This window comes from Dasypus novemcinctus, chromosome X (assembly GCF_030445035.2).
Source record: "Dasypus novemcinctus isolate mDasNov1 chromosome X, mDasNov1.1.hap2, whole genome shotgun sequence".
NCBI lineage: Eukaryota > Metazoa > Chordata > Mammalia > Cingulata > Dasypodidae > Dasypus > Dasypus novemcinctus.
The window spans coordinates 3,290,132-3,300,757 of NC_080704.1; positions in this window are offsets into that span (position 1 = coordinate 3,290,132).

Sequence of the window (10,626 nt, forward strand, 5' to 3'; positions counted from 1 at the left end):
ATTCACAGCTCCTTCTGATACATACTTTCTCAGATTCCAGATGTTACACATAAATTTTCATGTGCTCAATTTTATGAAGCAGCATTTTAACTGCTTTAACCTCGCCCTTGCATAGCACTTTATATGTTCCCAATGACTTTGTCTCCTTTGATTATGGTATAAAAATGGATGTGGTTCCATAATATGGGGTGCATACTTCTGCCATTGCTCGTGTCCCGTTTTGGGTACTTTCCAAGCTCTCAGACTCTTGAGAGCCACATCTGTGTCTCGTTCTTTGTCCCTGACCCAAGCATAACAGAAAATAAATATGCCCAACATTGAAGTTGCTGTTAGATCTGGACCGAGGACAGTGCTGAGAGAACTTTGGTAAGTGTTGGAAATGCAAAACTGAATTTTTTATGTGTGTAGCTCATTATTTAGAAGGGAAGATAGAGAGGGGAAGACATTAAAGGAGACCCAACACGGTGGTCTTTACAAGGGGTTCTTAGAAGGGATGACCTCGGAGGATAACTTGGAATTTATGAGATGGAGGGATTAGACAAGAATATTCCTGGTGAAGAAAAGAATAAAGACCTGGAGTTGGAAGGGTGTATAGATTATTCAGAGCACAGTGAGAAGTTCGGTGTTTCTAAGGCAGTAAGAAGGTGGGAAGTCGGCTGTTTATGGTGAGTGTAAAGGAATAAACCAGGGCTCAGAATGAAATGTCCCCAAGCTAAGGATTTTGGCACAAGTCCTCTATCAATAGGGAACCAGGCAAAGGTTTCAATATCATATTATGTGGGAAGCCGAGGTAGCTCAAGCAGTTGGGTGCCTGCCTACCACAAGGGAGGCCCCAAGTTGGGTTCCCAGTGCCTCCTAAAGAAGACGAGCAAGTCAGCGAGCCGATATGGTGAGCTGATGCAACAAGAGACACAAGGAGGAAAAACGCAATGAGAGACCCATCAAAGCAGGGAGTAGAGGTGGCGCAAGCCATTAGGCATCTCCCTCCCACATCGGAGGTCCCAGATTCGATTCCCAGTGCCTGCTAAAAAAGATGAACAGAGAGCAGACAGTGAGTACAATACAACGAGGAGGAGAGGAAGAAATAAATAAAATAAAAATATATCATATTGTAGTAGGCTTCAGAAAACTTGTCACTCCTCTTAAGCGTTGTGAAAAAATATGTGTGTGTACGTGTGTGTCCGTGCATTTTTTTTCTGGGAAGAAGACTTAAAGCTTTCATGAGATTCTCAAAGAGGTTTATCAACCTCCAAAACCTAAGAACTGATGACAAGCCATCCCTCTATCCACCCTTTTACAAATTAGGAACTTGAGGCCCAAAACATGGAATGACTTTGCCAAATCACACAACTTGGGACAAGGTCGGATCCTCAGCTGTCCTCACTGTCAGCTTTTTGCACACTCATAACCAGAACCTGATACTCTCAAGCCAAGCCCCCCTCTTCTCCATGTTTCTTAAAACACTGTAGCATTTGTTACGTGGGCGTTACATCGTATGACAGAAATCTTCCCTATGCTGGTTTTTAATTTTTTCTATTTGCACCAAACTTGTGCATACATAACAAGGGGCAACATAGGGGCGCTATCATCGGGATGAAGCCAAGAAAAACACCAGAGCTGCCCTTTAATTTGGTGAGTTTTGCAGCTGCCGGTAGGATATGCTTTGAAAAATCAGGGAAAACCCATTTCACATAAATAGCTCTTTGCCGGTGCCACAAGGTTTGTAATTGCCCAGATTACAGCTTCTCTGCGGACCTTCTGCAGGCATGCCCATTTTGAGTCGTACCTAGCAAATATTCTGTTTCCTTGGTGGTTGTGACAAATGTTGAGTCAGTCTCCTTAAGCCTCAGTTAGCAAAATCACCTGAGGTCAGTGTTTTTTTTTTCCACTGACATTTAAATGAAAATAGCTGTTTATAGAAGTTACAATGCTTTCAACAAATCCCAAACAAACTCTGGGAAACAGATAAAGCCATCAGGTAAATAAATATACATACTAGCTAATATAAAACAATTTATAGTACCAATTGTCATCAGTTCTCTTTTAGGACCCAAGGAGAAACACGGTGCCCTCTATGGAGGATGAAATGACGCCAAGAGTTTGCAGAATCTCTCCCAAAGTCTGCTCAGCTTGAGAGGTCTGCTGAGAGGAAGTTTTCTCCGTTTGGAATCCGTGCGTGCCTTCTTAGATCTTGGGGCAAACGTTCTCGTTACATTTCCTACTTTTCTGAACCTTATTTCCCCCAAATCTCCTCTCTCTTCTGCAGCCTCAATCCACCTACTTCTTTGAGTCGAACGCTATAGCCATGCATCTTTCATTTTGTAAAAAATAAACAAACCAAATGAATGGACGACCTTCCGTGAATTCTACAGCTTTTATCCTCTCTTCCTCTCTGACAGACAGCCCTTGAAAGTTTGCTTCTACTCCCCTAATTCAGCAGACATTTCTGGAGCCAAAATCACAAGTAGCTTTGAAGCCGTCAACCTCATGGAATCTTTTCAGCTCTCTGATGAGCTCATCTTTTGGGGAAATGGGACAGGGTTGAAAATTTTGCCATCTTGGAAGGCTGTCCGTCGTTGATTTGTGTAAAAGGTATCAGCTCATAATTGTTCCCATTTTGTACCTGGCTTCTTCTCTGTGTCAAGTTTTTGTGTTTTCTCTTTCCCAGATATCTGTCCTCCTCAGTAAAGTATGGGATAAGTGGGAAGTGGACTGGGCTTTGGATTTGGACAGATGTGAGCAAATCCCAGCTCTACCTGTTGTAAAGCAGTGTGTCCTTGGACAAATTATTTAATATCTCTTACCCCAGCTTTGGTTTTAAAAAATGGGATTAGCAATGCATGCACTGCCAGACCATGAGAATCAAATGAGCTAGGTTTTGTAAAATAAGTAGATTTTGGGTTTGCACACTGAAGCGCAAAATGTTTTAATGTACTTCTCTGACTCCTTTTTCTTCCCCTCATTTCACTGCTCCCCCTGAGGTTGTGATCCATCAGAAAATCTATTTGTGATTATTTTTTTTCTAAGCCAGAATTCTTCATCAAACCTTCTAACTATTGTTAAGAACATATGAAGTTATGTCTTTTTAATGGAGGCAAAATTCGTATAATATACAACTATTTTAAAATGTAAAATAGAGTGGCACTTAGAATATTCAACGTTGTACAACTATCACCTCTATTTCCAGAATATTTCCAGCACTCCAAAAGAGACCTAACACTCCTTTAGTCATTCCCCATTCCCCCTTTCCCATCCCTGGCAAATACCAATCTGCTTTCTGTTTCTATGGTTTTGCCAATTCTGGACATTTCATACAAAAGGAATTCTAGAATATGTGTGTTTTTGTGCCAGACTTTTTTCACGCAGCATAATGCTTTTGAGATCCATCTCTGTTGTAGCATGAATCAGAACTTCATTCCTTTTTATGGCTGAATAATATTCCATTGTATGGATGGGCCACCTTTAAAAATATTTTTAATTGTCTTTTTTAAAAATATACATAGATCACAAAAAATGTTATATTAAAAAATATAAGAGGTTCCCGTATACCCCACACCTACCCCACATCAACAAATTCTTTCATCATCATGTTTAAGGGTCACCTTTTGTTTATCCATTCTTCCATTGATGGACACTTAGATTGTTTCTATATTTTGACAATTGGGTGTAATGCTGCTTTGACTATTAGTGCACAAGTGTCTGCTTCAACTCATTTTTCAATGATCAGCTTTTTAATCTATTTCAGTCCTGATTCATCTCCCTAGTTCTAGAGCTGTCATCCCAATGGTATATACTACATTATTCATTGGCTTCTCTCTGTGTGTGAATGAAACTCAACCTCCTTGGCATGCCCAGTGGGCTCTGCATTTTCTGATTTCTGCCCACACTTTCAGCCATTTACAATTCCTGTTTTCTGATCTATCAACAGTTTGACCACTTTTGCAATTCTGTGTTTGTGTCCTCGCAGATCCTTAATCCAAAGCATTTCAACCAGCTATTGTCATGATGGACGATAATAGTCTGCCAAAGGGGTGTTGATGCAAAATACCAGAAATCTCTTGGCTTTTATAAAGAGTGTTTATTTGGGTAGAAGCTTACAGTCATGAGGTCATAAAGCATAAGTTACTTTCCTCACCAAAGTCTGTTGCCACATGTTGGAGCAAGATGGCTGCCAACGTCTGCGAGGGTTCAGACTTCCTCTACCTCCTAAGGCTCCGTGGTCCTTGCTTCTTCTTGGTTCAGTTCTGTCTGGGCTTTCTCAACTGTTCAGGGCTCTGGTCTCTTCAGCTGCAAAATATCAGGGGAACAGCTCAGTTCTCTCTCTGGGGCTCTAGCATTCAAAACTAAACTCTCTCTGTTCTCCTTCTCCTTGCATTTACTTTCTTGGCTTTGAGTGAACATTCATCTCTATAGCCCACCAAAGGGGGGCAGTGTGCAGGACTCAAAACATTGTCACCCTAGTGGCATGGTCAAATAAAAGCCCTAGTCTTTGGTCTAATGCTCTTCAACCACTATAAAATTATTGTGACTAACAATGGAAGAAAGTGTATCATTGATGTGGAGAAAGTGGCCATGGTAGTTGCCTAGGGCAGGGAGAGGGAACAAGAGATGTGATTTGGGGGCATTTTCGGGACTTGAAATGTCCTGAATGATATTGCAGGGACAGATGCTGGACATTATATATCCTGCCATAACCCACTGAATGGACTGGGGGAGAGTGTAAATTACAATGTAAACTATTATCCATGCAGTGCAGCAGTGCTCCAAAATGTATTCACCAAATGCAATGAATCTGCCACAATGATGAAAGAAGTTGTTGATGTGGGAGGAGTGAGGTGGGGTGTGTGGTATATGGGAAACTCTTTTATTTTTTAACGTAACGTTTTTTGTAATCCATTTATCTTAAGAAAATAAAATTAAATAAATAAAATAAAATAAAATAAAAGCCCTTGTCTTGATTTAATAAGATAAAAGTGAAACCTCTGAATCTAATACGATCCAGCACACTCAGAGGAACAGACCAGTTTACAAACACAATCCAATATCTGCTTTTGGAATTCCTAAACAATACGACACTGTCCCATGGATTCATTCTCAGCCTTTAGGAAGCAGCTCAAACACCATCTCCTTAGAAAACTTTCCAATGAGACCCTACCTAAATGGCACCCCAAGATACCCTTTCTGATTACCCATTTATTTCTTTCATAACTCCTACGGTATCTCTAATTTTCTTGATAGATCTTTGTTTACTGTCTCCTGCAATAAAAAGTGTAAGTTTCACAAGGACAAGGACGTAGCCTTCATCCTCGGAGCTCAGTAGCTCACCTGAAACATAGTATATGGTCAATAAGTATTAGCCAAATGAACAGCTAGCTCTCTTGAAGTTACCTGAACCCTAACACTTCCCCAACCAGATTCAATATCCTCTCCAAAACTCATGCTAGTAGCCATCTACCCCCAGGGCAGAAGTCAATGGTCCTGATTCCTGTAGAACTAGAGCCATCATCAATGTCTGATTCCTGGAGGGCTAGAGCCGTTGTCAACTGCATGTGGATATATAACCTCTGGGCACGTTGAAGACACCCAGCTTAGCCTGTGTCACATGAGGAAGCTCCATGCTTACTTTAGGATTTCCCAGAAGATGATGAAGAGGACCAAAGAAAGAAGAAGAAGGAAAGATCCAAGGATGGGAAAGCTACTTTACTTACTGAACCATTTTGCAAAAGCCAACTTTAAATATTCCTCCCAATGCAGTGTGTTTCCTGGGAGGGAATTTTGCAGATGTGAAATGAATCTTGACTTTGGCAGGCGCTCCCATTGGAGCCCTGACAACTGCCTCCAGAAAAGTTCTAGAAGCACAAAGACTCATTGTTCTCACTCAGAATATCAGAGCATGAGGTGGCTTCCAGCAAGGTGTAGAGAGTTCAACTCATCCCTCCATCTTCCCTGCTTTATCTGAAAGCACGATGCCTGAGCACTTTCCAGTCTTTAAAGCATAGCTCTTTCTTTTTTTAATGTATTTTATTTTTAGAACAGTTTTAGATTTATAGAAAAATTGAAGAATCAGTTAAGATGTCTCATTTCCTGCCAAATAGACATGTGGAAAGGCAGAAAGCCTGGCTTTGTGATCACAAACATTACTGTGCTTAAGTCTTAATAATGAAGAAGGTACACATGAGCTGTTTCTTTCAAAACTTCCGGCAGTCCATGAGATGCCAATATCCTTCCAAGGCAACTGCCTTTTAACCAGGTCTTTAGACCCTGCTGGTAAGAGGACACACTTGCTGGTAAGAGGATTTATTGCCAGAGCCCAGGGTGAGACTATTTGTAACTGGATGGTTGGTGTTCAAAGGGAAATTGTGCTTGTTAATTAAATCCTGCTTGAGTAAGACAGTAAATCCCCAAGATAAATTACACATCCAATAACAAGACTATGTTGGCTTTCCTGGGCTAGTGGGAGGGCATGGGAGGCTGGCAACGTTAGAGTTTTCTCCCCAGATATTCCTCACATTGGTAGATTTGTTTTTTCTTGCAATCCCATCTTTGGGGCAGTGTCTTTAATTTACTGTTCCTCTGCCAAGCTAGTGGAGCATTGAGTTCTTCCAGCTAGCATGATGTTAAAGGCATGCCAAGAAACACAAACTCCAAAGTAGGGCCAACTGACATGGCACTAAAGTCTATCTGCCATGACCATAGAAACAGTGGGTCTCTGTAGCCCTCAGGAGAACCAATAACTGAGGTTGTATCTACTTTGTCTGTCTCTGGGACTCTGCTGAGGTGTGCATAAGGGCAACCCCTCTGATAACCTCCCGGCTCTTTTTGGAGACTCATAGCCATATATACACAAGCCTCTACTGTTATTTTGACCAGATCTGTAGTTGGTGCTAGGGTTTAATGTATATCCAGGGGACCTGAATCTCTGGACTGACCATGTGATTGCCAGGCCTTAAGCCTCAACACACTTGCAACTCCTACACTCTGGTTTATTGGACTTACTCCACCCAGCTAACATGGAGGTGAAGAAGGTCAACCACCACACCAGGGAGCCAAGAGTGCCTACAACTGAAAGCAGGAGAATTGCATCCAGCATCCATGAGGAATCTAAGCCCCCTCTTGTTAAAGATGTGGAGTGGACACAACAGTTCCAAAGTCCATAGGATGGAGGAATAGAGTATGGATCAGAGTGGACTTACTGATATTCTATTCATGAACTATTGTGATTAGTAATCAAAGAAAATGTGGCATTGGTGTGGAGAAAGTGGCCATGGTGGCTGCTGGAGGTAGGGAATGGGAGGAAGAGATGAGATATGGGGGCATTTTCAGGACTTGGAGTTGTCCTGGGTGGTGCTGCAGGACAGTTACCGGACATTGTATGTCCTGCCATGGCCCACTGGGTGGACTGTGAGAGAGTGTGGGCTATGATGTGGACCATTGACCATAAGGTGCAGCGGTGCTCAGAGATGTATTCACCCAGTGCAATAAATGATGATGGAGAAGGTTATTGTTATGGGAGGAGGAGTGGGGTCGAGGGGGGCAGGGGGTATACGGTGACCTCATATTTTTTTAATGTAACATTTAAAAAAAAGACAAAAAATAAAAGAAAAATAAATAAGTTAAATTTTAAAGAACCAAAAAAAAAAAATAAATAAAGGCATGCCAAGCTTGACAATTCCATTGTTCGAAATGGCGCTTGATGGTGGGTCAAAAGGCAGCCTGGCATAGACAGAATCTAGACTCCTTGCACCTGTTGATGCTCCTTCCCCATGTGTGGTTACCAGCTGGTCCCTGCAGGGATTTTCATTCCCAAGGGGCATCCACACACCATCTCCTAGCCATTGCACCACCCAAAGTTTACTTAAATAGAATCAGCCTCTGAACTTCCCCTGACAGCATGGCATGTTGAAGCCTGCCATCTCCACCATCTCTTAAAAGCAGGCTTGTGTTTATATTTTGAGTGGAAGAAGAGGTTAAATTGGATGCTGCAAATAAATCTCAGAATGAGTTCACATGTGGGAACCTGCAAAATCAGTGAATCATGGGACTCACCCTACTACTTCTATATAAAAGGAGACCCTGGGGATGGGAGGTGAAGTCTGAGTATTTTTAAGAGATTTTTATGGCTCTGCAAGACTGCTGGTAAGTGTTTCAGCAACAGGCATATTTTCCACAATTAATGGCACTATGGGTGGGCAGGAAGTGGAGCAGCTATGAGAACGCGGGATGACATTTTAGGAGTATAAATCCTTACCATGCGTGCACAAACACTGACACACACAATGCCACCTCCCTAGAAAAGAAGGAGTCCTTAGTAGCTGAAAAAAACAAAGTGGAATGATCCATGGCTTTCCTCCAAGATCACCTTTGTAGAGACTCAATTTCTCTACTCCATCCCATCTCCATACTTTGCAAATAGTTGTTACTGTATTTTTAAAAGATTTATTTATTTATTTTCCCCCTTCCCCTCCTCCTGCCCTGCTGTTTTTGCTGTCTGTATTGTCTTCTCTTCTTATTTTCTCTCCTCCAGGATTCACTGGGATTCAATCCTGGGGACCTCTGATGTGGAGAGAGGTTCCCTGTCAATTGCGCCCCCTCAGTTCCTGCTCTCTGCTGTGCTTCACCTTGACTCTCCCCTTGTCTCTCTTTTGTTGTGTCATCATCTTGCTGTGTGACTCACTTGCACGGGCACTGGCTCACCATGCAGGCACTTGCACTCACCAGCTCACGGGCTCACCATGAAAGCACTCGCATGGGCACTGGTTCACCACACAGGCATTCTTTATCTCCTTCTTTTTCACCAGGAGGCCCTAGGGATCGAACCCAGAGCCTCTGATATGGTAAGCAGAAACTCTATCACTTGAGCCACATCCACTTCTCTGCTATTATATTTTGACCCTATTTTGACCCCATGATCCACAGTTGACATAAAGCCAAGGATCAAAGGCCACTGAAGAATAGGGTAAGGCTGAGGAGGCTGCAACCCTTTGAAACCAGGAAATGCAATTGCAAGTTGGAAGATTATTTATACCAAAGGGTGCCCAAGATAACTGTCTCATTTGTAAGATGCTACAGCTTTCTTTCCCAGGTAGTGAGCCAAATTCTGGCTTTCTTCTTCCAAGCACAGGTGGAATGGGGAAGATCTTCACCCCACTGAGATGACAAATGTCAAAACCTGGGGTAAGACTGGCTGCTACAGAATTACCTTGATAGGAATTTTAAGGACATCGTATCTTCAAGTGGCATCGGGGGTCTACCTGAAGAGGATTGGGATGGTGCATTCTCAGGTGGAATTAAGAGTGGCTCCCCTACAGTCATTTGGCCGCATGGACTGATTGAGTGGCTTCATTAAAACAAGTGATCGAGGAGGAAATCAATCCTCATCTGGTGTCATTCAAGTCCTACATGCACAGCAGAGGCAGATTCGCCATGTGCTGTCAGGTTGACTTCAAGCTTTCCACCCACAGCTGTGTAACCAATTTGGAGCACACGGAAAATCTGTGCCCAGAAAAGGAAAGCATCAACTGGGGTAAGTGGACATAGGGACCCCATTGTCATGCATCCCTGCCCTTCTCCTTGTCAGAGGTGGGGAATTCTATCCTGGACCTCATCCTAAAGTTTTAACCAAAAAAGCAGTGACATCTGGAACTGCGATTTGAAGCCAGTGATTTTAGTTCTTGAGTAGGAATGCAAGAATGGTTTCCTTTCGCTGCCTTCCGTGTGCTGCTGCTCCATGCCTGAGCCATTGAGTTTCCCAGATTTTGACTGCTAGCTTCAAGCTCCTTGGTTCTCAAAGTGAGGTTCCAGGGTCAGCAGCAGCAGCATCTCAGGGAACCTGTTGGAAATTCAAATTGCGGTCCCCATCTCCAGACCTGTAGAACAGGAAACTTTGGCAAGGAAGAGGAAAGAGAAGGGGTGGCGACTGGTGTTTTTTATTCAGCAAAGTTTTCATTTTAGAAGAGTTCTATATTTACAGAAAGTACAGAGAGTTCTGTATTCCTCACACCCTGTTTTCCCTATTATTAACATCCTATGTTAGGGGACATTGCTTCCAATTAAGGAACCAACACATCTTTCATAATCTGTAGAACATGTTCCACAAAAATATAAGGTGTTGGTGGAAGGGTGATGGATGGGAATTCTGCACCTTATGCATGATTGTTTTGTAAGTTCATGACATCTCTAATAAAAAAAATCAAATAGAAAAAAAGGAACCAACAATGGATTCATTATTACTAACTAAAGTGCACGCATTATTCCTATTTTCTCAGTTTCCTCTTCATGCTCTTTTCCTGCCCTAGGATCCCAACCATCGTTCATGGTGTATCCTTAGGCTCTTCTCGGCTGTGATAGTTTCTTAGACTTTCTCTGCTCGGCACTTTTGAGGAGGACTGAGACATTCGTGAGTTATTAGGGACTCTAGGTGGTCTGAGGAATATAGAAAGTTGGCAATGGATATGCTGACTGCACGGTTCTAGAGCTTTTGGAAACATGGATCAGGAAGGAATGTCATAGAACTCCCCTTCATGACCTCAATGCTGCTATTGGGGTTTCTCTTTGCCTACACCTTAAGAAAGTACAATGGAAACCCCATGTGTTCTTGGTCTTTTCCATATTCTTTCTCTGCCTGCA